This window comes from Mus musculus, chromosome 15, assembly GCF_000001635.26.
Source record: "Mus musculus strain C57BL/6J chromosome 15, GRCm38.p6 C57BL/6J".
Classification (NCBI taxonomy): Eukaryota; Metazoa; Chordata; class Mammalia; order Rodentia; family Muridae; genus Mus; species Mus musculus.
The window spans coordinates 102,628,906-102,655,841 of record NC_000081.6 but is presented as its reverse complement, the minus strand read 5'-3'; the positions used below and the strand labels follow the sequence as shown (position 1 = coordinate 102,655,841).

Sequence of the window (26,936 nt, the reverse complement as noted above, 5' to 3'; positions counted from 1 at the left end):
GACTTGATCAATTTCCCTCCTGCTAAAAAAAAAAAAAAAACAAACAAACAAAAAAAAACATTGAATGAGTTCCAGTAACTAAATAGACTACAAAGTCCAGATCCCTTTTAGTGGTAAAAAAAGATCATGGCATCTCAAGTGATTTCTTTCTTGCCTCTTTTCTGTCTCCCTCCTATCTATCATTCCCTTACCCAATCACCACAAACACCAAGTACCTTGCAATCCCTTCACATTGTGCCCCAGACTCAATCATGTCTCTTTTTCATCCATGACTTAACTTGTCTCATCCCAGCGATTCAGATGGAACCCAGCAGGCACCCTTGGTTCCTCCACTCTAGGTTGCCAGCCACTGTAGTCTCTCACATGGGACTGACACAGCCTCCCTCCTTCCATGCTTTGCTCCATGCCTCCTCCCTAGTACAGCCACCCCCAATGGCAAGACTATATTATTTAGAATAAAACTACCTATGACAGGGCTGGGAGGATGGCTCATTTGAGAGAATGCTTTCAGAATAAGCAAAAGGCCTTGCATTTGGGTCTCCCATGCCCCTGCAAAAAGCCAGACATGTAGTAGTTCACTCCTGCAATCCCAGAGCTGAGGAGGCAGACACTCACAGACACACGTTACCTTTATAACTGTACGATTTAGACATTTTAATTCCAACAAGGTCCTTTGAGGCCTTTGTAGTTCTGTCCAACCCACCACAGCTTCCAGGAGCCTGATTTCTATCTTTGAAGTTTGCTTTCTCCGGAATGTTTTAGAAGGCTTTTGAGTTGTGTATGGAAAGGTCATGATGCATCCATGTTTTTGCATGCATTGGTCCTTATTGCAAATGCAGTCTCATTGAACCGTGTGCTGTCACTTCTTTATCTGGTCATCAGTTGCTATGCATTCTTGTGGGCTATAATTCAGGGTGTTACAAAGCAGCTACCATGAGTATTTGTGTGGCTATATTTTTATTTCTCTCAGATTTCTGGCTTATGTGGTAATAAGTGTAGGTGGACCTTTATAAGAGATTTCCAAAGACTATTTCCAAAAGAGGCATATCACTTTGAACTCCTACCAAGGGTATGGGAGTGTTCCAGCTGCTCTACATCCTTTCCAGCACTTCTTTAGTCTGTCAATATTTTAAATTTTAGCTGTTCTACAACTCTCTTATATAATTATCAGCTCTGTTTCTTTTTAAATTTGGCAAAGCCTCTATTAAATTTTTTTGTTAATTTGTTCTTAAGACCAGTCTTCTTATTACTAAATAATGATAGGTTTTTTTTGTTTGTTTGTGGCATCTTACTATGTAGCCCAGGTTGGGCTTTGGTCTCTCAAGTGCAATAATTACACTTGTGTACCCATTTTCTGTATTCTAAAAAAATTTTCGTTTTACTGGAAATTACAAAGAGTTTGCGTTTTATCAGGCATAGTAGTGCCTGTCTATAATCACAGCACAGACACTCGTATGAACTCATATGAACTCGTATGAACTTGGTCACGTCGTGCCATTTCATGCTCAGTGTAGGCTTCATGAAAGGCCAGTTTTTGTTTGATCATCCTCTATCAATTTGTACAGTGAATGACTTCAAATGTGGTTGGCAAGCTACTAGAAATTTTATCATGGACATACCTGCTTTAATGATAAATCCTGATATTCTGTCCCACCATAAGCACAATAATAGCCAACAGTACTGTTATAAATGGCAGTCACAATGAAAAGTGGGTATTGAAGGTAAATGCACTGAATGGATAGTTCTCAAAAGAAGAAAGAAAAATAATGTTTTTCTTGTTTTGTTTTGAGTCAAGGTCTTGTTCGATAGCTTGAAGCTGGCTATAAACTCACTGTGTAGCCTAGTATGGCCTCAAACTTTTGATTCTCCCATCTTAGCATCACCAATACTGAAATTACAGGCTCACACCAGCATGCTTGGGTTTTTAATTTTTTTTAAAGCCTACATTTTCTTTTAAAGACTTTCTTTCTTTCTTTCTTTCTTTCTTTCTTTCTTTCTTTCTTTCTTTCCTTCTTTCTTTCTTTGATGAGTATACTGTAGCTGTCTTCAGACACACCAGAAGAGGGCATCAGATCTCATTACAGATGGTTGTGAGCCACCATGTGGTTGCTGGGAATTGAACTCAGGACCTCTAGAAGAGCAGTCAGTGCTCTTAACCTCTGAGCCATCTCTCCAGCCCCTAATTCTCTTTTTATTTATTTACTTATTTTTACTTTATGTGTATGGGTGTTTTGCCTTGCACCATGTTCATGCAGTGCCCAAGGAAGCTAGAAGAGGGTGCCCTCTAAAACTGGAGTTAGAGATGTGAGCTCTGACTAGGGTGATGGGAACTGAACTCAGATTCTCTGAAAGAGCAAAAGTGCTCTTAACCGCTGAGCCATCTCTCCAGCCAGTCATGGCTTTTTAAAATGTTTGACTAAAGAATAATTCCAAACATACCTGCCAGTCTTTCTTACTTTCCTTTCTACCTTTGTCCCTCCTGAATAATTCAGTTCTAAAGCTGTCAGATTGATCTGGGCTTTAGTGCCAAAGTAGAGTGTTTGTGTTTACCAATACACACACACACACACACACACACACACACACACACACACACACACACACAGGTGTAGGAATACATGGATTTAGGAGCTCAGTAAGATGAGCAGCAACAGTAACTTACTTGTGAGGGTATCAGGACTGTGAAGGACTACAACATTTCTAAGTATCTATGGGGTTAGCTCTGGCGCATGGAGCTTGTAGGGGCAATGCACCTCTGTAGGTAGAGATAAGGAAAGGCATCTATGGCAGGGGTAGGGGCAGCAGTAACAGCATCAAGAGACTGGATGCACGTGAGGAAATGCTGATCAAATAAATGTACTAAGGATAGAATAAGTAAGATTTCTTCCTGCCAAAGGTCTCAACTGGGGAATTTTTTTTCCTTTAAGTCAGAATGAATTGGAAGTACCAATGTGATATAAAATGAAATATATATTCTATGTAATATACATTTCCCCCTCTAATACTGTTTACTGAGGCCTTAGGAAGCATAACACCTCAACATTATCAATCACACCTGGTATTGGTTTCTCAACGACATACTTCATTAAAAAGAAGCATTGCAACCGGGCAGTGGTAGTGCCGGCTTTTAATCCCAGCACTTGGGAGGCAGAGGCAGGTGGATTTCTGAGCTCGTGGCCAGCTTGGTCTACAGAGTGAGTTCCAGGGCAGCCATGGCTACACAGAGAAACCCCGTCTTGAAAAAACAAAAACAAAAAACAAAAAAAAAAAAACAAAAACAAACCCCTTCCTTCCCCCCAAAAGACGACAACAACAACAAAAGAAACTTTGCCTCTTGAATAAGATTGATTCCAGTTGGGGTTGGGAGACACTGGAGCCTTCTGAGGGCTGCCAACCTGGACTGATGCAAACATCAATAAACAATCGTAACCACAGATATCACAGGGTCATCACTGAGTCATTCTTTTTTTTTTTTTTTTTTAAAGTTTTATTTATTTATTATATGTAAGTACAACTGTAGCTGTCTTCAGACACTCCAGAAGAGGGCGTCAGATCTTGTTACAGATGGTTGTGAGCCACCATGTGGTTGCTGGGATTTGAACTCCAGACCTTCAGAAGAGCAGTCGGGTGCTCTTACCCATTGAGCCATCTCACCAGCCCCACTGAGTCATTCTAACAGTGATCATCTGAAGGAGATGAAGCTTCCTCCCCTCTAACCTAACTAATTAGGAATGCAGAATTCAAAGTTAGCACTTAGAGGGCTGGACAGATGCCTCAGTGGTTAAGAGCACTGCTTGCGCTTGCAGAAGACCTGGGTTCCACTCCCAGCATCCACATGGCAACTCACAACCAGTTGTAATTCCGTTTTCAGGATTCGGTTGCCTACTTGTGGCTTCTGCGAGCCTGCATGCACATAGCACACACACATACATACATGCATGCAAACATACCTATAATTTTTACTAATTTGAAAAGAATACATCTTTAGTAGTCATCAGAGTAATAATCTTAGAAGCCACAAAAATCTAAGTACTAAACCAAGTGTGTAGAAGTGTGATGAGGAACTGGATATACCTGGGTCTCAAAGTACTTTCTCATAACGCTCTCATTAATTACCAAGGAAAAAGTAATTTTATAGCAGAGAAGCTTCTCAGACATTACCATTATCAGTTGATCAAACTCACTAACAGGCCACATCAAAATAATTTGTCGTTTTATAGAGGTGTAATCAGAGCCTCACTTCTGAACCAGATGTGGTTAACATTCACAAAGCATTTGGTCTCTAGCTCTGAATTAACCAAGCATAAACCAGTGCGACTACATACCTATAGTCCCAGCACTTGAGAGACAGAGGCAGAAGAACCACAAGTTTAAGGTCATCCTCAGTTATGTATTCAGTTTGAGGTAACCCTGAGCTACATGTCTCAAAATACTTACGACTGAATTGGACAAAAGATGCAAAGCCATCCTGAAATACATGAGACATGTGGTTAGATACTAAAGGCCTGAGTACAGGCTGGTGAGATGACTCAGCAGGTAAAGGCACTTGCTGAGCAAGCCCTGAATTTGACACTGTTTTGGACTGCTGTGTGTGTGCTGTGTGTGTCCAGTAGGACATCCAATCCAAGGCCTCACACATGCCAGGTAAGTGCTTAACAATGATATATCTCTAGCCCTCTCGTTCTCCTGTTTAAATCACCGTGACACCTTTGCTGGCATTTAATTGATTGTGTGTGGGTAGAGCGGTCCAAAAAAGAACAAAGAATGTACTTTTCAACAGATGGTTCTGGAGTAATATGTGAAATAAAATCACCTTGCTGTTTGCCTCGTGGTATATACAAAAGTTACCTGAAAATGTCAAGATGGAGCCAGGGGTGGTAGCAGATATCTGTAATCCCAGCACTTGGGAGGCTGAGGCAGGAGGCCCTGAGTTCAAAGATCTTCTAAACTATATATTAATAGTCTGTCGAAAAGATAAAGAAAGACAGGGAAAGGAAGGAAGGAAGGAAGGAAGGAAGGAAGGGAGGGAGGAAGGAAGGAAGGAAGGAAGGAAGGAAGGAAGGAAGGAAGGAAGGAAGGAAGGAAGGAAGGAAAGGAAGGAAGGAAGGAAGAAAGGAAAGAAAGAAAGAAAGAAAGAAAGAAAGAAAGAAAGAAAGAAAGGAAGAAAGAAAGAAAGAGATAAAGAAAGAAAGAGAAAGAAAGAAACTGTGCAGATGCAGTGGCAGATGCCAACAGCCCAGTGCTGGAATGCAGAGGCAGGATCACTGCAAGTTCAACCCCAGTCTGCTCTATATTATGGTTTCAGGACAGCCGGGGCTTCATAGAACCCCACCCCCAAACAACAATGAAACAACAAAAATTATTAAATCCAAATATGGGTAGAATCTAAATTGTAAAGACGCTAGAAGAAAACAATGAAACTTTTAGTAACTTTGGGTTTGGCAGAGATATCTATTTATTTATGTGTGGGGGTGGGCAGGCATGTTCATGCACCTGCGTGCTCATGCAGAGACATGCATACATGTGGTACCTGTGTGAATGTCAAGAAGACAACTTGAGTCAGTTCTTTCCTTCCACCATGTGTGATACAACTCAGGCCATCAGACTTGGCAGCAAGTGCCTTTGTGGCTGAGCCATACTGCTGGCCCTGGCAAAGATTTCTTAAAGGGAACACAAAGAGGACTATGAGAGATGACTCAGTTGGTAAGTGACTGTGACACAAGCATAAGGACCCTTGCACCCACAGAAAAGGCCAGGCAGCTACTCATGCATCAAATCCCAGATCTGGGGTGGCAAAGACGGGGTGGGGGTTCCTCAGACTTGATAACCAGCCAGCCTAGCCACTCAATGAGGTCTAGTTTCAGTGAGAGAACCTGTCTCAAAAAAAATAAGGTCCAGGACTGGAGAAATGGTTCAGCAGTTAAACATTCTTTTGCAGAGGAGCTTGGGTTCCAACATCCATGTCAGACAGCTCACAAGTGCCTCTAACTACAGCTCCAGGAGATCTGATGGTACTGCTCTCCTCTGTCACCCTCACACATGTATACATACACACACACACACAGAGAGAGAGAGAGAGAGAGAGAGAGAGAGAGAGAGAGAGAGAGAGAGAGAGGCTTAAAAATAATAAATAGGGGCTGGCGAGATGGCTTAGTGGTTAAGAGCACCGACTGCTCTTCCGAGGGTTCCGAGTTCAGATCCTGGCAACCACGTGGTGGCTCACGGCCATCCCTGACAAGGTCTGATGCCCTCTTCTGGAGTGTCTGGGGACAGCTACAGTGTACTTGCATATGGTGAATGGATAAATCTTTAAAAAAATAATAATAATAAATAGGACTGGAGGGTTGTCTTCATTGTCAAGAGCAATTGCTGCTTTTGCAGAGGACCTAGACTCAGTTCCCAGCACCCAAGTCAGGCAGCTCACAATCATGGGAAGAGGAAGATCCACCCTGAATGTCGGTGGCACCAAAGCACAGACTGGTATCCTGGAATAAATAAAAGGGAAAAGGAGGAATAAAGAGGAAGCCAGCTGAGTATGCTCTGTATCCTGACTCTAAGACACGGTGTGATGATCCACTTCCCACTCCTGCCCCCGTGCCTTCCCTCCAGGTGAACTTCGGTTCTCTGAAGTGTGAGCCAAAGTAGACCCTTTCTCCCTTAAGTTGTGTTTTGTCAGGCATCTGAGCAGCAAAAACGAAGACAGCTAACATGTATGGGGCAGCTGTCCTCTCTCATGTACAAGCCCACTAATGATCTGTCATGGCAGAGGGGCTCAAGCAGTAGCTAACACTTGCTGGAGGGCAGAGACATTTTCTTCCTCAGTGGTGCACCCATGCTCATCTTGTAGGTTAGCCCCTCACCCATGCTCCTATAAGAAACCTCTGGTAAACTCATGGATTCACCAAGCTAGACTCCAGTGGAATACTTTCTTCGATCGGCTGTTGGTGTCCTACCAGGACTGAAGAGTCATTTGCTCCTCTCCCCAGCAAAAGCTTGTGCAACACAACACAATGAGCTGTGGCTTATGCAATTATAGAGATGGAGGAGTCCTACAATCTGCCATCTGCAACTTGGAGCCCCAGGGAAGTTGGTGGTATAAATCCCGTCTGAGTCAAAGAGGCTGAGAACTGATGATTCTCCCTTAAAGAGCCAGTGCCCACACTGAGGTATGTCTCGTGACACTTTCTGAAAGAAACTCACAGCCGAGCTTCCTGCTTTGTCTTACTGTCTTCTCAGCACCTCTCTTTCTCTTAACCCTTGGGCTTAAGCCTGTATTTTAAAAGTTGGTAGGTTGTAGTCCTCACATAAGAGGAGATGTATATGATACAACAGCCAGGCAGAGCAACTTCTCCTAAGTCCTGAGCTTGCAGCTTTGGGCCACGATGCTCAGCCCACCTTTTCAATTCAGACTTCTAATGGATTGGATGAGGCCCAACTACATGAGAAAGGCAATTTGCTTTACTCAGTCTATTGATTCACATGTTATCTTATTGAGAATATCCCCATGGATGGTCCCAGAATGATGTTTGGCCAAATAAATGGAGGCTGCCTGTCTCGGTCAGGTTGCCACAAAAAATAAATTATTCTAAATTATCTCTTTATCATGTTGGCATCCATATAAGCCTCCCCAAGCCATACTTAATCTCTAGTATCAAGGTCATAATACTGCCTAATATGATACGGCTGTCCTGAGTCCAACCACACTGAAACTCGCAAGGAGGAGGCAACATCCCTGAGTCGTGTGTGTTTTCTTCAGGAGGTAACTGTGCTACCACATCGACCCACACTGTCCTTTACTTTGCTAGCCCATAATTTAAATACCGTGATATCAAAATAACAATACTTTGGCTGGAAAGATGACTCAGCAATGAAGAGCACTGACTGCTCTTCCAGGGGACCTGGGTTCAATTCCCAGGACCCACGTGGCAGTTTCAGGCAATCTGGCACCCTCTTCTGTCCTCTGCAGGCACCAGGCTTGCATGGACATGCTTGCAGACAAACATACATAAAAAAAAAAAAAAAAAAGAGCCAGGCGGTCGTGGCGCACGCCTTTAATCCCAGCACTTGGGAGACAGAGACAAGCGGATTTCTAAATTCAAGGCCAGCCTGGTCTACAAAGTGAGTTCCAGGACAGCCAGGGCTATACAGAGAAAACATCTTAAGTTTACAGATATTAAGCTGAATGATAAGGACTAAAAGACAAAACAAAGATATTTGCTTACTATGTATACACCCATCCATCTAGATCCAGATAGATATGTGTGTATACAAAATAAGGATTTAGCAGGGCATGGTGGCGCACGCCTTTAATCCCAGCACTCGGGAGGCAGAGGCAGGCGGATTTCTGAGTTCGAGGCCAGCCTGGTCTACAAAGTGAGCTCCAGGACAGCTAGGGCTATACAGAGAAACCCTGTCTCGAAAAACCAAAAAAAAAAAAAAAAAAAAAAAAAAACAAAAAAACAAAATAAGGACTTGAAACAGTTACAGTCCTCCTTTCTGCAAGTCCACTCAAGCTTGCTGCTGTCACTTAATAATTACTTTATTCTGCTACCCTTCACATTCCTCTTGACTTCAGAAAGCACCTCAACTGGTCACAGTTGTTTTCTGTTGTCTGTGTGTGGTGTTTGCTCACATGCATGTGTACATGCGGAGGAGAAGAAAGGAGGATGTCCTGTGTTCTGCTCCCTCACTCTCCACCCTCTTCCCTTGAGTCAGGGTCTCTCACTGAAGCTAGTGCTGGGTCAGCAAGCCAGCAAAGCCCCAGTGCTCTCCAATCTCCAACCCCCACAGTGCTGGGTTATGGACATGTAACCAGTCACACCCAGATTTTCTCAAGGTCTCTTAGTATTTGAACTCATGTCCTCATACTTGCACAGAATGATCTCGTGCCCACTGAGCCATCTCCTCAACAGTTACCTTTCCTGAAGGATCTAGGCCATTGACGTCTTATCTGGATAGGCTGGTCTACTTTTCCACTGCTCTTAATCCCTAGGCATAGTAGTAGTAAGAGACACCCAAGGATCTCTTATATTCTAGGCATAGTTTTCCTTATCTCCCTTGTTTTTCTTATTTTTCCCATGGTAGGTGTACTGGCTAGTTTTATGTCAACTTGACACAGCTGGAGTTATCACAGAGAAAGGAGCTTCAGTTGAGGAAATGCCTCCATAAGATCCAACTGTAAGACATTTTCTCAATTAGTGATCAAGGGGGAAAGGCCCCTTGTGGGTGGGACCATCTCTGGGCTGGTAGTCTTGGTTCTATAAGAGAGCAGGCTGAGCAAGCCAGGGGAAGCAAGCCAGTAAAGAACATCCCTCCATGTCCTCTGCATCAGCTCCTGCTTCCTGACCTGCTTGAGTTCCAGTCCTGACTTCCTTGGTGATGAACAGCAGTATGGAAGTGTAAGCCGAATAAACCCTTTCCTCCCCAACTTGTTTCTTGGTCATGATGTTTGTGCAGGAATAGAAACCCTGACTAGGACAGTAGGCAAAATCAATCACCTCAAATTGCATAGTAACTTTCTTCTTTGCTTGTTGATTCAGAGCTATAAGGAATCCATGCAGTGAGTGATGAGATACAATTTTAACCTTCAATTCAATGGTCTAACTGTTGTGTTTATCGGTGGAATCTATACAGATAAGTAGTTTATTGCTTCCAAAATCTAAACTGATTCACTAGGTCTTATGCTTCCTTCCCCTGAAGTAAGGGCCAGGTGCAACAACTTAATCCTTTAGCTTAAAAGGAATATCTGTGCCTACCCTGTGCCAGTGAACCCCTAGAAATTTTACTGAAGTAGAAGGCCCCTAAATTTTTGTCCTGCTTCTCCCCTGCTATCTGCCATGCAAACCTCTTACCCATACATTTTTAGTAGTTTTTTTTTCTCATTAAATTCAATCAACAGAACCTATCATCAACATAATGGATACCATGATAGACTCCCCAAAGGAGGAATTGGATATCCAAAGATACACTTGGGAGGAATTCAAGGTCATGCTCAGTTTCGTGGCGAATCAAGATCAGTTTGTAATCCATTAGACTCTGTCCCAAACAAACAACAAACAAACCAAAGATTCTGCAAACTAAATCACAGCATAAGGCTTGAGAACTGATATACAAGTTTATATACTGCCACAACCTGCACCGCTCCAAGGATGGACCTGACTGGGGCAATGAGAGACTTAAGGCAGCATGAACATACAGACAAGATGGGGCCTGGTGGACAAGGCTCTCTGACTTACTGGATGCTAAGAATATCTATTGTAGTTATTCAAAATGGAGAGAAAATAACCAGAAGACTATCATACAGACCCACTAGATACACAGTGAGACAGATACTTAAACTCCTCCATTGGCCTCCTGAGCTCCATAAGCCCTAACTCTGACTCCATTGACCTCCTGACCTCTGTAAGCCCTAACTCTGCTGAATCACAGTGACACTTTGGTCCTCCTACAACTGGTGTCAGTTCAAAAATAGTGCATGGTATTCTCTAAAGCTCTTCTTATTCTCCTTTTCTCAAAGTATAGCTACCCTGATAAAAGGTCATATGTTTTTCTGATGAAAACTAGAAAGAAATATTAAAAGTGTACATTTTGGTTACTATCAAGGCTCTCTATTATTCAAGGGGTTGTGAATCTATAAACTGCCTCGGGTTTGGGAATTGTTGAGGGGGGTTGTAACTTTTTATGATTCAGGGTAGACTAGAAAATTTCTACATATACAGATCAAATAAAAGTCTGAATTTGCGGGGCTGGGTTTAGCAGATAAAGGTGTTTGTTACCTTAAGACCTGAGTTTGATCTCCCGGTCCTACATGATAGAGAGAACTGACTTCCAAAAGTAGTATTCTGACCTCCACATGTGTGTCATGGCACACACAAATAAACAAAATGGAAAAAGATATTCATGGATAAATTCCTATTTATTTCACTTTTAGGAACCATAGCCAACAAAGCTTCATGAGTGTACACATATATAAAAACCTAGCAAACCACAACAGATCAAAATGCAGAGAGCTGTGGGTCCCAGCTCCAGCTGAGACATCTACAACACAGTTCCTGCACCTAAGGCTCAGGGATGATTGCAGAGGAGCAGGGGGAAAGATTGTCAGAGACAGAAGGTCAGGGAGTTTACTGTGAGATTGTCTCCTAGAAATGTCAAAAGCTACATTCATGAAAACTTACCAACATGGCTGTCTAAAGAAGACCTGAACAGGGCAACATGTTGATGTGTAAGGGGAAAGGCCCAGTATGCTTTAATCATGGACAAAGAACTATAGGCAGCTAAGGAAAGCTAAGAGCAGGAGAAGTAATCTTCCCCAGGGAAGAGCACACCAATCGTCTCTCCAATACCAAATGGTTAGCCCTAGTTAGCCCTGAACACACATGACAAGGAACAGCATACAGTTTGGAAGGAGAGATACATGGGAGGCTTGAAGGAAGAAGGGAAAGGGGGTAATGATATAATCTCAAAAAATAAAAGATTTTTTTAAAAACCTGCTCCTCTTGTGGGGGATATGGAGATAAACCAGGTGGAGGAAGTGGGATGGAGAGCAAAGTGCCACAGGCTCCTGTGACTCTTTAGGGTCTGACGTGGCTCCCGTCACACCAGTGAGACAACACCAAGGACCTGAGGCCAGGGCAGTGGCTGCCTCCTCTGTCTTCACAGAATCTCCCTGGGGGATTGTTCCCTTCACTACAGGCTCATGGATAGGTGAATCAGATTCTGCTAAACAATGCAGGTTTGACCCTGAATACATAAACATACCCTAATTGGCTAAAAAGCGATATATAATCTTGTATAATAAACAATAAAGTTATATCTGCATTCTGATGCTGGTCTCCAGAGTTTGAATCCTGGGCATCTTTGTGGGCTCTGTCTCCACTTTCACCCCACTTCCCAGTCCCTGTTCCCGCAAAACCTATCATATTTTATACTGTAGTGGTTTGAATAGGTATGCTCCCCCCATAAATTTATGTGTTTGAATGCCTGGCCCATAGGGAGTGGCACTATTAGGAGGTGTGGCCTCATTGGAGTAGGTATGGTGTTGTTGGAGGAAGTGTATCACTGGAGGCGGGGTTTTGAGGTCTTATATATGCTCAAGCTACACCTAGTATGATACACAGTCTCCTGCTGCTGCCTGTGGATCAAGATGTAAAACTCTCAGGTCCTCCAGTACCATGTCTGCCTGCAGGCTGCCATGCTTCCTGCCATGATGATAATGGACTAAACTCTGAACCTATAAGCCAGCTCCAATTAAATGTTGTCCTTCATAAGAGTTGTCTTGGTCATGGTGCCTCTTCATAGCAAAATAACCCACTAAGACATATATTTTAAGTATATGTACATCAATTACACTACAATAGATTATAAAATACTTTGGGATGTGAATGATTATAAAATAAAAACATTAACAAATACTTTTAACAATTGGATTTAGGCACAAAGTCTTATTATCTACTAGCTTTTCCCCTTCTTTTAACATCTAAAGTGGAAGCTTACCACTACTGTGCATATTTTACATTTTTTACACTATAATGAAATCCATAAACTATAATTCTGTAAAGTATATGATGGATCACTCTGCATACTTTTAGTCAATAATTATAACTATACCATTTTTGTTTGGCTGGAGTTGAGAGTCTTGCTATTTTCTCAGGCTATTCTCAAACTAGTCTCAATCTCACAGTTTATATTATTCTCCCAACTCAGCCTCCATGGTGCCTAGGACTGGGCATGTGCCACAAGCCTCCCCATTGCCTAGTACTACACATGTACTACACGACATAGTATTTCATTTCTTCTCATCTTGCTTTGTCCACTTGTGATGGTTTGTATATCAGCCCAGAGATTGGCACTATTAGAAGGTGTGGCCCTGTTGCACCACTCAACACTATGTTTTTGAGATGGATCCGTGTAGATAAATCAAGTGTAAAGTAGACAATTTCCCAGTGAGAAGCAGTTAGATGGTTTCTTATTTTCTTTATTACACTGAAATGAAACGATGAACATTGTCTACATGTCTCCTTGTGAACTTGTGACTGTTTCTCAGGGGAGGACTTCTCCACATAATATAGATAGGTAGTGTGGTATATGGCTTGTGTAGCACTGATTTTATGGACTGTCATTATTTTGTACCAACAAAGTAGGTGAACCAACAATTGTCCTGGCTGCATCCATCTAACACTTACTATACCTAACAGTTTCCATGGCCAAGTGTTGCATCATAGAATCTTGTACTTTAACTTCCACTTTCCTAATTATCAGTTTTCGGGGGATGCTGGAAATCCACCAAGAGCCTGGCACATGCCTTATTATTAGTGTGTGTATGTCTATGCAAGCACAAGAGCACATGTACGAATGCATGCATGTGGAGGTGAAAGGACAACTTTAGGGAAGTTGGTTCTCTCCTTTTATTTTTATGTGGGTTCTAGGAACCAAACTCAGGTTGTCAGGCTTGAGTGGCAAGTACTTATTGTGTGTGTGTATAAATGTGCGTGTGCATGCATACTCAGGCCCCTTGTACATGCCAGGGCATACATTCAAAGGCCAGAGGACAACTTGTGAGAATCATTTCTCTCCTGGGAATGGAACTCCCATATCTGGCTCAGCAGCAAGCACCTTTGCCCACCTTATCACCTCATCACCACGGCTCCCTATTTCCATTTAATTTATTTGTGTGTATGTGTTTGGGTGCACATTTGACATGGTGCACATATGGCAGTCAGAAGACAACTTACAAGAGTTGGGTCTCTCTTTCCACCAAACTCAAGTCATTAGGCTTCATAGAAAATGCCTTTACCTGCTGAGTCATCTTCTGCCTCCCAGCCGCCACTTTTGAAACAGGGTTTCCTACTGGGACCTGGGGCTAGCCCCAGATCTCCACCTCCCAGCACTAGGATTATAAGCATGTGCCACCATGCCCAGTTTATGTAACTAAGTTGAGTGCTGGGGATGAAACAAGGTCCTCTTGCTTGTATGGTGAGTAATTAACCAACTGAGCTGTCTTTTGGGGTCCTGTGTGTCTTTTGATGCAAAGACCTTCAGCTATTTCCATCTTTTCCTTTATGACTTTTTAAAGTAGTTCTGGAGATCTCTGGTCTGTATGAAAGCCAGACCAGTGCTCTGAGCTATATCCCCAGGCCATGAGTATTTTTTAAAATTATGTATGTATTTATATGAGTACACTGTCACTATCATCACACACCAAAAGCAGGTATCAGATTCCATTACAGATGGTTGTGAGCTATCATGTGGTTTCTAGGAGTTGAACTCAAGACCTCTGGAAGAACAGTCAGTGCTCTTAACCACTGAGCCATTGCTCCAGTGCCCTCTCCCCCTTTCTTTTAAATTACCCATGAGTATTTTTCTTAAATTCTTGTTTTAGGATCCTTCCTAATCCTAATATTATTAATATATTCTACCATATACTTTTTCTTAAAGGTAATTTTGGTTGGGTTACTAACTAGCTGTGCAATCTCAGGCAAGTTTCTTCATCTTTCTAGGCCTCAAAGTTCTCTTCTATAAAATAGGAATGGTAACAGTGTTGCCTCACAAAATTAGTGTTTGAGCTATTTATTTGTGCCATACAAGACTTCTCAAGTTAGGATTCAGTAAGAAGGATACATTTACAACATATGGGATGGGGGCGGGGGGGGGGGGGGGGAGGTCTACAGAAGAAACGGAGTAGTGACAGCAGTTTTTTCTGTCCTGAGGCCAAATTCCAGGTAGATACAAATGAAACTGTAGTCTCTTCTTCACAAGCTTACTTTCTGATGTGAGGAGACAGATGAACATTAGCAAATAAAGCATGTCGGATAATTGTAAGACCTGAGGAATAGTGAAGCAATGTAAAGAAAATGGAGTGAGGAGATGTGAAGGGTTACACGGGTTTTATCTAGGACCACACAGGAATGTAGCTTTTTTTTTTTTTTTCCTACTTTGTAGATTCTTCATGGGTTCTTCTCCTGTCTCCTGACAATATTTTCTCTGGCTCAGCTCAGCTTCTTCTGGCTCAGCGCTCTCCTATCTGAACTGTGTTCAATCTCTTCTCCTCTCCTCCCCTCCCCTCCCCTCCCCTCCCCTCTCCTCCCTTCTCCTCTCCTCTCCTCTCCTCTCCTCTCCTCTCCTCTCCTCTCCTCTCCTCTCCTCTCCTCTCCTCTCCTCTCCTCCCTTCTCCTCCCTTCTCCTCCCTTCTCCTCCCTTCTCCTCCCTTCTCCTCCCTTCTCCTCCCTTCTCCTCCCTTCTCCTCCCTTCTCCTCCCTTCTCCTCCCTTCTCCTCCCTTCTCCTCTCCTCTCCTCTCCTCTCCTCTCCTCTCCTCTCCTCTCCTCTCCTCTCCTCTCCTCTCCTCTCATTTGGTTAGCCATTGGGGATCCTTTAAAGGTCAGGCACACAAAATAAATCATACTGCATTTCCCCCATTTGTTTTAGCTACTAATTATGCAGTCTTGCAGCTGTTCTTTGTAACCATGCTATTGTTGCAATTTTTGCTCCTCCATTATTTCCAGTGTCTTTGCAGGAGATCTAGTGTCTGATGTGATCTTTCTGTTGGTCTCTCAGGAGCACATTTACAACTGAGATAGAACCTAACAGTGATGATTCTCTTTCCTGGATACCACTTGCTGAACCGTTTATACCCTTGGACTATCTTATTCAGGAGTTCCTTGATGACCTCTCTTAATCTCTGCCCCCCAACTCTGTGAACCTTGGCTTATAGTCCCAATGTGGGCACGTAGAATGTGCATTCAGCAAGGTCTGTCTTAAAGACCTGCTCATAGGCCTGTAGTTGCTCTGTATTGCAGATGGCCCTGTACCACAAGATACCAGAGTCCTGCACATAGGCCTGTCAGTGGTTAGGTGCTGAACATTTCCAGGCTTTTCTGAGTGATCAGCTTTCTTCTTTAATCATTTTTGGGTCTGTGGCCAAAGTTTTCAGAAGGCCTCCCCTGCTCAATTCTGAGTTTTATTAGTTTTGATGGTATCCACTGCTTTTCATTTCCTATGAAAATCCAAGTCCCCAAAGCAAAACAATTGCTGACTTCCGTTCTGATGTTAACACATCTTTATAATATATAGGATGCTTTAATTCCACATTTTTCCCCGTAACCCAGTATCTCTTAGTTTCTGTTGCTCCTTTCTTGTTAACATTCAGAAAATTTAAAGTTAACAGTGTACTATTTAGTCTATCCTTGGGTGGGGTGGGGTGGAGGGGATCTTTATTTTTTTCTTTTTTCTTTTTTTCTTTTTTTTTTTTCGAGACAGGGTTTCTCTGTGTAGCCCTGGCTGTCCTGGAACTCACTTTGTAGACCAGGCTGGGCTCGAACTCAGAAATCCGCCTGCCTCTGCCTCCCGAGTGCTGGGATTAAAGGCGTGCGCCACCACGCCCGGCTCTATTTTTTTCTTTTTTGTTTTATAAGCATTTAAGATATGATTAGAGTTTTCTACAACTGCTTGTTCTATAGCAATGTGTGGTATATCTGTTAAAAAGTAGCCTTTATGCCATGTCTTAGGTGATAAAAGGAATTCCAGACTGTAATAGATCTATTGGTTGAATTCCTCTATTCAAAGCTCTTAAATCTGTTAACATTCTCCAAATCCCCCATTTCTTTTTTACAAAAAATACAGGGGAATTCCATGACTGTCTCTGGTATTGAGAGAATATTCATCTGAGTTTCCCACTGCTGTGATAAATCTCATTCCCATAAATGTATTGCTATGTCAGCCACATAAGGTCTTATGGGTATGTCACTTTGACCTTACAGTACCATACATTTAATCCATCACACACTTTGTTTTATCTGAGATAACTGTCTAATTTCTAAAAACTGGTATAAACCTTTTTAAGTGGACATTCTGAATTCCAAGATTTTTGTGAAAAAATAGTTACATCAGCTCCTGTGTCCACCAAACTTCTGCCTTAGTTAGGGTTTTACTGCTGTGAACAGACACCATGACCAAGGCAAGTCTTATAAAAAACAACATTTAATTGGGGCTGGCTTACAGGTTCAGAGGTTCAGTCCATTATCATCAAGGTGAGAGCATGGCAGTATCCAGGCAGGCATGGCACAGGAGGAGCTGAGAGTTCTATGTCTTCATCCAAAGGCTGCTAGTGGAAGACTGACTTCCAGGCAACTAGGGTGAGGATTTTATACCCACACCCACAGTGACATACCCATTTGAACCAGGTCACACCTATTCCAACAAGGCCACACCTTCAGATTGTGCCACTTTCTGGTCCAAGAATATACAAACCATCACACCTTCTATTTCAATGTCATTCACTTGCAACTTTAATTTCGGCCTCTGATCATAAACAACTGTTTGCAGAACACATGTTTTCCAGTACTTCCAAAAACCCTTCTGATCTTTCTACAGGAGCAGCTTTGCATTTGAGTCCTGGAACTCTGTAGTTCAGGCTGACCTTGAACTCAGAAATCTGCCTGCCTCTGCCTCCCAAGTGCGGAATTTTTCTTGATTGTATCATTTGCGGTGAGGATACCCACTCTCAATCTGGACTTCAATATAAAAGACAAGGAAGAAGAAAGCTTTTCCCTTTTGCCGTCTCTCTCCTCGCTCTCAATACCAAATGTACCCTGCTCCTGAGGCGTTAATGAAAGATCCTGACAGAATGTAAAAGGTCACAAAAGCCTTGAAATTGGCAAGATAGATTTCATTGCTAGCAGAACTAGCTTTACTGATTTAGAAAAATAGAAGTGCACAATGCTCTGGCCACTCCTTGAACCCGTGTGTCTGCCAATGTTTTGACTGTTCCTTAAACCCATGTGTGTGCCCACTGATGAAGCCCATTGCCAGGTGTTTGTGACATTGTTTAGATCTGGAAATCCCCTACTCCCCCCTTCTCCTTTCTCCCCTGAGGGCCTATAAAAACTGGGACCCCTTTTCCCTCAGGGTCGGCTCCTCTACCCCTGCGTGGGATATGAGTCGTCCCCAGAGCTCTGGCTTTCCCTGAATAAAGCCTCATATGGTTTGCATCAAGCTTGGTCTCTCGTGAGTTCTTGGGTGTTCGCTATCGTCCTGAGGCCTGAGTGAAGGGCTCCTCTCGGAGTCTTTCATTAGGACCAACTTCTTCAGGATTCCAGCGAATTCTGAAGAGCTTTTGAGACATCCAGCCTTGTGGGCTGAATGGCTATTAGAGTCTTGGGCTTTCCTTCAGAAGATGGCTACTGTTGGACTAACAGGACCACAGCCTATAAGCCACTCTAATAAATTCACTTTTAATATATAGAGATTCATTCTATCAGCTCTGTTCCTCTAGAGAATTCTGACTAATGGCTTAGTGGATGGAGCGCTTGCCACCAAGCTAAAATCCTGAGTCTGATGCCCAGGACCCACATGGTGGAGAGAGAGAGAGCCGACTCTCACATTGTCCTCTGGCCTCCACACGTGTCATGGCACGTGAACAACAGCCCTGCTCTGTCACAATAAATAAATGTGACTAAAGAAGAAGAAGAAGAAGAAGAAGAAGAAGAAGAAGAAGAAGAGGAAGAAGAAGAGAGAAAATATAAGAAAGCACTTGGAAGCAACAGCATTAGCAAAAATGGTAGATTGAGTCTATTACTGTGGAAGTAATAAACAAAATTGTCAGGATTAGCTTTTAAATGAAAAGTATTACTTTTGGCCGGGGTGTGTGTGTGTGTGTGTGTGTGTGTGTGTGTGTGTGTGACACATGTCATGGTACACATGTGGTGGCCATAGAGTTCTGGAGTTCTAGTTCAGATCATCAGGCTTGCTTGGCCAGAGTCTTTATCTGATAAGCAATCTCGATGGCCCTGAAGGTTCAGCTTCTTCAGAGCCCTGGAAATTAAGCTGGGTGTGGTAGCTCATACCTGTAATTCCAGCACTCAGAGACCTCCACAGAAAACTGTTACACATTCAAGCCAGTATGGGCCAGTGAATTCTTTCTTCTTCTTCTTCTTCTTCTTCTTCTTCTTCTTCTTCTTCTTCTTCTTCTTCTTCTTCTTCTTCTTCTTCTTCTTCTTCTCCTTCTTCAGATTTATTAATTTATTTACATGAGTACACTGTAGCTGTCTTCAGACACACCTGAAGAGGGCATCAGATCCCATTACAGATGGTTGTGAGCCACCATATGGTTGCTGGGAATTGAACTCAGGACCTCTGAAAGAACAGTCGGTGCTCTTAACCGCTGAGCCATCTCTCCAGCCCTACAGTGAATTCTAAGCCAGTCTGGGCTAGAGTAGTGAGGCTGTCTCAAAAATTAAAAGCAAAATAAACAATAAAAGCACAAAGTTTGAAATGTATCCAAGGGTTTGCATCCATGAGTGTTTATTCAAGGAAAATGGTAGATCTTAGTAAGAACAGCGAGTCTTGAGGCATTTTAACGTGTTCCTCCCATCTTCCTTCCTCCCTAAGTTCTGTGGGAACCATGAAAACCAACCCCCTACAGCCAGCAGTGTGGCAACCATGAGAGGGATAGAGTGGGCTCAAAGTTCATTCAAAGTCACGTTCACAGCAAACTCATAATTTGACATGTTTAGTAGCTTTCTGGAAGATTATACTTAAGGGTTTCAATGTTCCCTGCAAGGACCCTTGAAACAGTTTTTCATCAAACCAGCAGCTTCAGCTGCCACATTTCTATCTTTGGCTTAAGATGCACTACATTGCTTACCTCCAGCCTTGAAGCATTTGGCAAATGGTGGCAATGCAGACTCACCAGAAACATATACCTGATTTCCAACAACTACAGCAGTGCTGTATTAGAGTGGGGTTGCCTGCTTCTTGCCATATGGATAGCAACAGAAATACACACTGGAACAGAGCAGAACCTGGCCCTGCTGGCAGAATTGCTCCAAAAAAAATGCAAAGATCAGTAACAACGCCAGCTGCTGAAGTAACTCCTTCAGAGCCAACTCAGAATCATGCCAGTTCATGCCGACAGCCCTGCGCACCCACCCATCCACATACTGCATGCCAAGGAAATAGAGTACACATGCAGTCTGAAAAGAGAAGGCTATATTTATTTGATCTGACTTGAAGCTTGCAGAGAACATATTTTTTGTTTGGGGACTGTGGGGAACAGAGGAAGTTCTGAATAAACAGAGGTACACAGCCAGGTTAAGGACCCCATAGCCTCAGACCCATTGTAAAATGGTAAAACCTTCCCCATCCCAGCTCAGAAGAATGGCAAAGCCTTCTGCTGGTCCATTTGCTTGTGTTGATAGTGTGTGCAGAAATGTCCTCCATTGATTTCTACCCCCAGATATTTACCACCTGAAGAAAGCTCCCCTATAGAAATTGCTACTATTGAGATTAGCTAAACCTGCCCCCTTGATCTAGTTGTATGCCATAAGCCCAGCTTCCTTGTTTAGCTGCGTGTGACAGTCTTCCTCCTTGTTCAGCTACATACAATAAATCTATTTCTCAGTTCAACTGTATATAATAAGCACCCAAGCTTCCTTATCAGTGAACCCAATCCACAAGATTCCATATTTTCTGAAGGTCTGTTTGTCTTTTCTTTTTCTTTTTTTTTTTTTGAAAGGTTCTATATTTTATTACTGGACAAACATCCTAATTCAAGACACGAAAAGTCTCCAGGTTTAAATGTTGAAATCCATCTGGTAGGACTGATTGATGACAATTCAGTATAAATCCTCAGTCTTGCCATTGTGTGAATCCTTACAGACCCAGCTTCGTTCTCCTCCAGTGTCTTCTCTTAGAGTTGTACCTGATTTTGTTGCCAGTTTTCATCCGGATCCACTGAGGAATAGGGCGATTTTGCTTTTGTTTCTTGGCCAGGAATCGCTTGATTCGGAAAGTCTTGTGAGAAGACATGGCGAGAAGCCGAATCAAGAATAGCGCGCACGATGGCGGAGGAATGGAGAAGAGAAAAAGCTGTCTTTTCTTTATTCCCTTATTCAACTGGGGCCATGCTGGGCATGTCAGAGACATTTGTCTAAACAACAAGAGGTAACTGTTTAATGTGGCAGCATTCTGTGATAGTAGATAACAACTGGGGCAAAAGATAAGGTAACTAACATACACACAAGAAAAAGTTAGAGAGTCTGGTGTCTGTGTAGGGTTTTGGAGAGTCTTAAGGTGTTCCTGGGAATCTAGAATGTACACATACATTAGGTATGTGAATACTCAGGACTGTGTGTAGTTAGGAAAGACCAGAGGGCTTCTTACTTTCTTACCATTGATTCAACTCCAGGCTCCATCCCAGCAGGAAGTGAAGGAGTATCATAAACTGCCTGGCTGGGGGTTGAAAGCATGCCTCAGCAAGCACCGAGTCCCTTGGCAAAGACTGAGAGACTTATTGGTTCTAAGCATTTAGGAAAATCTCTATGAAATAAGTAGTTGACCAGCAAGCTTGCTGAGCAGAGATTTCAGTGGGCATAAACATGAAATAATATAGAATGCTTAAAAACATCTCTTGCAAAGAACATATGGACCTCACATAATAAAAAAAGAAAGTTAAAAACATTAAGTAGGCATGGTGGCACAGGACTTTAATCCCAACACTTGAATGGTAGAGGCAGGAGGATCTCTGTCAGTTTGAGGCCAGTCTGGTCTACAGATTCCAAGACAGTTCCAAGGCTGTTCCAAGACAGCCAAGACTACATAGGGAGACCCCATCTCAAACAAACAAATACATTCACACATACATACATACATACATACATACATACATACATACATACATACATAAAATGCTTATCAAGTTTGTCTGAATTTTCTAGAAAAGCACTATGGTTTGGACCTTCAATGTCTCTCAAAGGCTAGTGTAATAAATAAAGGCTCAATCTACAGAATGGGGCTATTTGGAAGGGGTAAAATTTGAGGGTGGAGTCTCTCTCTGTCTTATATATTGTATAGATGCCTCACTTGTCAGTTGAAAACTTTATGACTTATGGCTTAGGAAGGAAATAGAGGTGGGACATCAGGAGGAAAAAAAATTCTGGACGAGAAGGAGGCAGGGAAGGAGCCCTGAAAAGAAGCGAGGAAACAGATGCATAGACACATGATGCCCGAGCTCAGGTAACCAACCATATGGGAAAATGTACGTTAAACAAGTATCTTTAGTTATGATCTACTCAGAGTCGAGCCTAGCTCTATGGCCAAGGTGTTTGTAAATATAATTTGAGTCTGAGTCTTATTTCTGAAAGCATGAAGCTGGGAGGCAGATCAGGGACTTAACTGCAACAGGAGTCCCAACCCCTTCCTGTTCTGCTCTTGGATATCTCAGCCTTAAGGTAAATGAGTTGACTATGTCACAAGGTCATGCTGTGATGTGCTATGTGCCTTGTAGAAACCTACAAGCAATGGGTTTCATGATCTTGGACTGAAACATGAACCAGCAAAAAGATTCAACAAGTAAACATATTTGCCACCAAGCCTAACAGTCTGAGCTCAATTCCCAGAACCTACATGGTGTAAGGAGAGAACAGACTCCTGCAAATTGTCAACTGACCAATGTGGCACATGCCCCTCCCCCAAATAAATTGAAAAAGAAAAGAAAGAAAGAAAATCTAGTTTTGAAAAAAATATAGTAACATGAAAATCAGAAGAAAAGTTCCCCCATAGGTGTCAGTGAACAGAAGAAAGCAAGCTTTGGATGCCCAGAGGATCAACAAGAAAAACTAGCAATCAAGAGAAGAACGTCAGAGGTTTGTGGTGTCATCAAATGCCACAGATGGCGAAGAGAAAAGGGGGCACGAAGAATATCTGAAGAAAGAGTTGTGGATAAAATACAAACTTTCACATTCAAGAAGTTCAACAAGGTTCAAGCGAGAAAACGTCAAAGATTCAGAGGTGCTGCATGTGCACCTTAAGCAGCACAGAGTTGAAAAGCAAAGATAAAGACTCACGTTGGGGAACAAAACACCCATGAAAGGAGTTGCAGAGACAACATTTGGAGCTGAGACGAAAGGATGGACCATCCAGAGACTGCCCCACCTGGGGATCCATTGCATAATCAACCACCAAACCCAGACACTATTGCATACACCAGCAAGATATTGCTGAAAGGACCCTGATATAGCTGTCTCCTGTGAGGCTTTGCCAGTGCCTGGCAAACACAGAAGTGGATGCTCACAGTTCTATAAGATGGAACACAGGGCCCCCAATGAGGAGCTAGAGAAAGTACCCAGGGAGCTAAAGGGGTCTGCAACCCTATAGGTGGAACAACAATATGAACTAACCAGTACCCCCAGAGCTCGTGTCTCTAGCTGCATATGTAGCAGAAGATGGCCTAGTTGGCCATCATTGGGAAGAGAGGCCCCTTGGTCTTGCAAACTTTATATGCCCCAGTACAGGGGAAAGCCAGGACCAAGAAGTGGGAGTGGGTGGGTAGGGAAGTGGGGTGGGGGGAGGATATGGGAGGCTTTTGGGATAGCATTTGAAATGTAAATGAAGAAAATACCTAATAAAAAATTGGAAAAAGGAAAAAACAAACAAACACTCATGTTGGACTCTGCGGTAGTGTTGCGTACCTTTAGTCCCAGCTCTCTGGAGGCAGAAGGCAGATCTTTGTGAGTTCAAGACTAGCCCAGTCTATACACATGAATGCCTGTGATGTACCCATGGTATGCACATTCATAGTGGTGCACGTATGTGTGTGTGTGTGGGTGCTTGGATATGTGTTCCCATATGTGTGGAGGCCAGAGGTCAACCTCAGATGTCATTTCTCAGGTGCCTTCCATTTGTTTTTTGAGACAGGATCTCCTACTTGTCTCACCCAGTAGACAACACTGGTGAGCCATAAAGACCAAGGACTCTTCCAGTCTTTCCCTCTCTGGCACTGAGATTATAAGTGGGACACTACACCTGGCTTTTTACATGGGCCCTGGGGACCTTAGATTCTTGCACTTGTAAGGCAAGCACTCCACCAACTGAGCCCAAAGACATTTCTAAATAAAGGAGAACTAAAAGAACTTTTCACTAGCAAACTAACACACTGAAGCAGTGAAGATCTCCCAGAAGCTATGCAAAGCAAAGCTTCCAGAGAGCAAATAAGTGAACCCCATGAGAACAGACCTCAGGGGAGATGTGCAGAAATGTGAATGCTCTTGGAAACAGCTCATCCTAAGCTGACATTGCCTCACCCTCTGGGTAAAACAAGAGCTGCACCACCAAAGGAATCAGTGGGGGGCAGAAGTGCCGTGAGCGTGCAAACAGGAGTGACCCGAACAGTGCCTTCTCTTGACACCAGTCCTCCCAGGCATAAGCATAGGTATGATGGACTTGAAATGGCACAGCTTCTGATGGTACTTTTTGCCAGACCCAACTCTATCAGCTCACTGTTCAAAATTCAGTACTCAGGAGAGGAAGGTCAAGAAGGTCAACAGGAAGGAGGTCAGGGTTATTCAAGAGCTGACTTTTAGAAGAGATGGGTAAGCTGCCCCATTCTTGGGCATTGAGGTACTACTCACTTCTTATTCATTTTTGTTTTATCTTATGTGCCATGTATGTCTGTGCACTACTTGAGTGCCTGGTGCCCACAGGAGAGGACATCGGATCTCCTGGGAGTGGTGTTACAAGTGATTGTAAGCCACCATGTGTAGGCCAGGAATCAAGTCTAGGTCCTCTAGAAGAACAGGCAGTGCTCTTGTATTGCTGAAACATTTCTCCATCCCCAGGGGAACTATTTGTGATAGCCTGATATATGAGAGCAATTTAGATGCACATAAGACATGAATGGATAAAGAAAACATGGTGAACATAAATGGCAGAGTTTTAATCTACCATAAAGAAGAATGAAGCTAATGTGATTTTCAGGAAAATGGGTAGAACTGGAGATCATCGTGTTAAATAAAATACACTAGACTCAGAAAGAGAAGATTGCATTCCTTTCATTTGTAGGCTTTCGTTCATGTGTGACCTGAGAGCAGGAGACTCTTGCTGGAAGCAAGGGAACTCAAGGGAAGAGGAGGTAGAAACAAGAGAGGGTTATGGGGGGAGAAAGAAAGACAAATACCAAATGCTTTCTGTCAGAGACGGAATGTAGAATTAACTATAACTACGCAGATAGACAAGTGGCATGAAAGCAGAAGGGGACCACTAGGAAAAACTAGTAAGAGGGGAAACAGGAAACAGTGATGATACTCAGGTATGAAGAAAATGCCACAGTGAAACCTGTTGTTTTGTATGCTAACTAGATAAAACATAAATCTCCATCTTGGACACTTGCTGTCTACCTTAGGCCTCCACATGCATGTACACATGAGCACACACACATGCACATGCTATACCACACACATTAAGTTAAAAAGAACCAACACACCCTTCAAGGACATGTTCCCAGCCACCTCATTACTCCAAATGGGCCTCATGTTCCTAAGTTTCTTTCCCTCCAATAGCACATTGAGCAATGAACCCCATCAAGAGAATGGTCTGTTGATAAGGTGGGAGCTCTCCTGGTCTAGTTATGTCCTACCTTCCAACACTGTTGCACTGAGACCATACTTCAACACACAGGCCAATGTGGAGACTGTCCACATTGAAAGGGTAGGTCCATATGATTCAGATGAGACTCTGAACTGTAGGCTTATATTTTTTCTTTTCTTTTTTATTTTTATTTATTTATTTATTTTTTGGTTCGAGATAGGGTTTCTCTGTGTAGTCCTGGATGTCCTGGAACTCACTTTGTAGACCAGGCTGGCCTCGAACTCAGAAATCCACCTGCCTCTGCCTCCTGAGTGCTGGGATTAAAGGTGTGCGCCACCATGCCTGGCTTATATTTTTTCAAAACCTAAATTACTAATGGTTCTTAAACCCTTCAACCTTACTGACAGTCCACGGACCAAAGGTAGGGGAGGAAGATGGCTACTAGAACAAAGGCAATAGTTTAGCAGTAGTTCCTTGGGGCAATTTCAATCTCTGTTGTCTGCAGTCCAGTCCACTAGCAAAACAGCAAACAAGAATCAGCAGCAGCAGCAGCAGATCAATCCAGAAGAAACCGCAAGGCTCCAGCTATCGGCATGAGTCTCCTGAAGTGGCTAGAAGCAGCTGGAACAGCACCAGAAGCTCTTTGGTGAGCTTCTCTTTACAGAGTCACGACAAGCGAAGATCAACAAAGTAAGTAAGCAAGGTGAACCAATGCAATGGTGTTGCCAACTAAGACCAGCAAGGCAAACCAATGCCAGAGTGTTATCCATTGTCTGTTGGGTTATACTTACACGCTTTCCAAACATGGTGTGTCCTCTTAAGTGTCCACTCCAGCAAAACATCACATGCCCTTTTACCAGACATTTTCCAGAAAAATACTGTGTGTCTGTTCTCAGCAAAAGATCCCCTCTCTCTTTTGTCTGCTTCAGCAAAATATCCTTTCATAAGACAGCTTCCAGGAAAAAAATCATAATTGAGTCTCCAACAAAACCAGAAATTCCCACTTCATTGAACTTTGAGCTTTTGAATAGATCCATAAATGGGTCGTCATTTGGAATGAGTAGCTTTGTGAGAAGAATATTACTTCTAAGGTTAGGAGACAATGCTATAGTTTGGACATTAAGGTAGTTTAGAAGCTTAGAATATCAAGGTAAGAGGACATACGTTTGAAGATTTACCTGGCAGACCAGTGTTCTTGATTGTCAAGTTTAGTTTGGGAAGCCACAACTTATTTCAGGATTCCTGGGTCCATCCTTTAGTGAAGTTTCCTCAGGGTAAGAATGGCTGCTATAAGGTAGTTCCATAGTACTCTGGAGTCTAGTTCTAGAAAGATGGTGTCTTGGAAGACTTGATCCTATCCATTGTCTATGCAGAGAGTGGCGGTGTTTTCACCAGTGTTCCAGAGATAGAGACAGGAGGATCAGATATTCAAGGCTCTCCTAGGCCACACAGTGAGTTTGGGGACAGCCTGGGATACACAAGACTCTGTCTCAAAGACAGAGAGCCAGTAAAATGGCTTATTAGGTAGGGGTGCTTGCTGCCAAGCCCAGTGACTTCAGTTTGAGCCCTAAGACCTGCA

General features: G+C 43.0%; 1 pseudogene; it reads right to left on the bottom strand.

Annotated features, from left to right (window-relative positions):
- Window positions 20,502-20,860, bottom strand: Rpl39-ps (ribosomal protein L39, pseudogene; annotated as a pseudogene).